This window comes from Onthophagus taurus, chromosome 11 (genome assembly GCF_036711975.1).
Source record: "Onthophagus taurus isolate NC chromosome 11, IU_Otau_3.0, whole genome shotgun sequence".
NCBI lineage: Eukaryota > Metazoa > Arthropoda > Insecta > Coleoptera > Scarabaeidae > Onthophagus > Onthophagus taurus.
The window spans coordinates 14,453,579-14,458,360 of NC_091976.1; positions in this window are offsets into that span (position 1 = coordinate 14,453,579).

Sequence of the window (4,782 nt, forward strand, 5' to 3'; positions counted from 1 at the left end):
GTCTCATGGCTATTCGTTATTCACGTTTCATTGAAAATGATTTTCCAATATTACTGGATGATGTTCCTCTTAATGTAAGACAACGAATGTGGATTTAGCACAATGGCGCACCTCCACGCTTTGGTCGACAAGTAACAGAATTTCTTAATCAAAATTATACAAATGGGTGGATTGGAAGAGGTTGAGCAGTTCCTCGGACAGCAAGGTCACCAGACTTTAATCCCTTAGATTACTTTTTATGGGGAAGACTGAAAAGTTTACTTTATGCAGAAAATATTGAAAACAGAGAACAACTAGTAGCTAGAATCATGAATGCCACAGAAACCATTCGTGCTGATCCTGAGACTGTTAGCAGAGCTACCACTCATTCAACAACTGGGTGGACATTTTGAGCAATTAATTCAATAAAGCTGTTTCTTTTTAAATGGTTTACTACTACTTATTTCAAATGCTTGTTGCTCGGTTACGATAGCGTTTTGGGTATATGTTCATTCGACATTTTTGACTTGAAATCACCCCAGTAACACACTCCCAAGCTATGGCAGTCGTCGTGGGACACCTGTATAGAATTAGATATCCTTTGTAACATCTTTCAACTTTTTTCGTCATTGTACGTAGTTGATGTGGTCCAACGTAATCAGCTATGTAATGCTGGTAAGGTCATTAACGGGATACTCTAAAAGAAGTGAGAGTATCAGGAAGATATACGATATCCAGGACGTTGCGAGATGAGCCCGCAAATGAAGACGGGAATGGCGATATCATGTTAATTATGATGCAATAGTTCAACTTCCCAGCACAGGCTATGAATAATTAAGAAACAAGGCAGATGTCTTAAGCAGCCCATACACGATGATCCGCCGCATCACATGCGGCAGAGCTTAACCGCCTACACACGTAGACTCTTGTGGCGTCGTGCCGCACTTCTTTAACCGCTATCGACGGAATTATACCAATGCATACCTAGCCAGACAATCGCTGCAGAATACCAATACTACTTGCAGAAGACTAAATACTACCTATAGAGGACCAAAAATTCCTTGCGGAAGACAAATACTACCTATACAATACTAGAAACTGTTTGCAGAAGATAGATATTATCTATGGAAGGCTAGGTACTGCTACCAATACCCAAGGAATTGGTTCCAGAATACTAATACTGCTTGCAGAAGACTAAATACTTCCTATAGAGGACCAAAAATTCCTTGCGGAAGACAAATACTACCTATACAATACTGCAGATTGCTTAAAGAGATAGATATTGTTTATACAAGGCTAGCTACTGCTACCAATAGACTACAAATTGGTTCCAGAATACTAATACTGCTTGTAGAAGATTAAATATTGCTAGCAGAAAGCTAAATACTGCTAGACAATTTTACAAGCTCATTTACGGCGGTAGTTTTTAAGTTTTTGTTGATATAATTTTTTGATTTTGAGTCCCATAAACATGGGTACATTCTATATAAACCTATAAATTTTTCCCAAAAATCTTTTTCGGCGAACGATGCCATTTCGATGGACGTTGGAAACAAACTAAAGCAATACTTTCGGTGTCGTATGCACGTCGCAATCCCATATACGTTGACTCTTGCAAGGCGCTGTTGCCGCTGCCGATGCCGTCGAATGAGTCCTGACGCTTCCCTACACACGATGCTTCATGTGGTTCGAGTCTTGGCGTCGCTGCATGCGACGCCGCAAGAGTCGTCGTGTATGGTCCGCTTTAAAATATGAGGAATAAAACCTAGATTTATTGTTAGATAGCCCAAAGTATGGTCTTTTCAAATTTACCAATAGTTTTGGTTTATTTATGTGAGAGAAAAATTGCCGCTTTCAGGTAAAAGATGTATCTAGACTTTACGTATTACGTTTTTCAGTTTTGGTGTTTACGCGCATATACAGGGTGCGGCAACATAACTTCTTTGTTTCAAAACTTAATAAAACCTATTGTATGAATCAGAATATTTTTATTTGCTTTTTATAATGTAGGCACATACACAAAGTTTTGTTTTAAGCCGACGTTACACGTCGCAATTGACTGCTATAGCGGCAACTACGAAGGACGTTTGACTGTTCCCGTCAAAATTTGCGTGTAACATGTCTATTACCATAGTAATGACTGCGAGCAAAGCTACTGCGAGGGCTAAAAAATTTTCTACTTGCGGTATAGCACGTAAATTTGACGATTTACACGCCAATTTGACGCTAGCAGTCAAACTACGCCCAATCACGCCCCTCCGTAGTTACCGCCATAGCAGTCGATTGCGACGTGTAACGTCGGCTTTACACAGTTTTGAAGATCAAATCAGGTAGGTGACGTCCCCCATTATCCATACACTGAGTAAACCGATTTCTGGCGTTTGTCATGACTCTTGTCAGTATAGCAGGGGTTATGTTAGAAATTTCTGCTTGGATGCTGGTCAAATCTTGTAGGGTCCTTGAACGGTTCACATAAACACAGGATTTCAAAAAACCCCATAGAAAAAATCACAAGGAGCCAAATCAGGAGACCGGGCCGGCCACTTCAAATCGCCCCTTATTGAGATTAGGCGTTTTGGGAAGTGTTCCCTCAAAACAGCCATCATGCTCTTGAAGTTTGAGCCGTTGCACCGTCTTGTTGGAACCAAATGTCCCCTAAGTCCAACTCATCTAGCCGTGGTGATCGCAACACTAAAGCTTTTACTGCCTCAGTGATCTCAGGTGTTCTAATGGGCCGAGGGACTCCAGTTCTTCGTCTTGTCGTACTTGCAGTTTGTCTGAACGTAGTGACCCACGTAACAATTGATTTCCGATCCGGAACAGGGGCTAAATTAAAGTGATTCCGAAAAGCGCACTGGGTTGCGATCACAGAATATCCGCTCGAAAAGTAGGCCTCAACGGGAAACGGACGCTCTTCACTGATCTAACGTATGATGGCACCTGAACTTTGTCGGAACAAAACTTTAAAGTCCACCCACTCGAACGAGACCACTAGCGTTCCGCTACGACATCAATCGACTAAATGGCGCACATTTCAAAAAAGGAAGTTATGTTGCCGCACCCTGTACATACAAAAGACAATGTTAACAACGAATTGGCCTACACTTAACTTTTTTACATTTTTATTTGACACTTATAAACCAACAAATTTTATAAAACCCCCATTGAAAAGAGGATGAACCCCCTCTTTAAAAACTTATTCAGCTTACCTGAATAGATCTGAAGTTACTCAGAAGATACTAAATGTTGCCTTACGATTGCTTTGGTTGTTGCATGAAGGATAACTCTCATCTTCCAGCTACCCATAATCAACATCGAATAGAAAAAGATCATTAAAGACTTAGGTTTATATATGAAAAGTTTGTATAATGATAAATATCAACAATCAATGTTGTTATGCTCGCTTGATATGGTGGAAGAAATAAGTGTGGGTCTGTTGAGGGCCTAATAATTTATACAATTCTGAAAAATTGCAGATAGGTTACTTTGATAGTACTTGATGGATTTAAGAATGAAAAGTGGAAAATAGTGTGACAAAATTATTTTCTTTTCAAGCCAGTAAATAATATAAATTTACATTGCTCAATTGAGACATATTAGATAAAAGATCGATTGCTTAAGATATGTCATGGTGATTTACAACTGCACAACGAGATGTCGTCTGTAGATGTCACCAAGTCGATGTATGAGCGTGTGTTTTGGGTTAAAATACTAATTAAATTAGGACGTACTATCTATCCAAATTAGCTGACACCAGAAGCACTAGATGTAATGATACTTATTTCTTTCTGTAACTCGAATGAACTATTCACATTATTAAAAATGATACTATTTCAGTTAGTACACCTATTTAATGCAACGTCCCTAAATACCGTACAGTATCAAAATTAATTCCGGTGATAATTCAAAATTAGAAACAGCATCAACATTCGTCATATTATATTTAAATTATTGTTAGATTTCTTTGCTGAAGTTCACCGTAGTCGTGATAAACATGTGGCGAACATCAATTTAATTAAATTAAATAACGGGAAGTGATGTTTTGTCCGAAAGGCTCACAATAGGATCACTTTTGAAAATATGTAAACACGGGATCAATGCTATACAGGTGTTCACAAAGGTTATTTCCTGAAAAGTGTTTTATTATGCCATAAACATAATAATAAAAATATATTCCAAGTGATTCTAAAAGCCTATTTTATTTTAAAATTATTTTTACTCTTACAAATTTTTGATTAGACGCTTTGTTTTCGAGTTATTCACAAAAAAGATTTATGTTCGTTTAAAAGAAATCTGTTAAATTATTACTCAACGTCGCATAAAATCTGGATTTTCTTGAGTGCAACTATTCTTCAGCATTTCTCAAATTAATGGTTATCTGTAAAAATTACTTTTTTCTAAAAACGCAGCATCAATAGTACATTTTTCCATCGTAGTATGGCAACACTGTACTTGAAACGGATAATCAGCAATTTTTAATTCTTGTACTCTCGACAAATGGTATGGATACAGTTGTTGTTTATGTAGGACATGCCAAAACGTACCATTGGATACTCTGACACCGTGATCTTAAAGATCTATTGTACCTCGATAGATAACATTATCAACTTTCACCATGCAGTCCAATGCTCTTAACAAACCTTAATGTCTTGCTCAGTGAAAAGTCATTTAGGTCCTTTGGGGAGATAAACTGCGACCCAAAAATCGAGAATCTGAGTGGCACAAAACATGCTCAACCGTCTCCTCGTCCTCCGCACATAGTCAGCATTCAAAATTCTCGACTAGGCCCAACAAGTTGAGGTG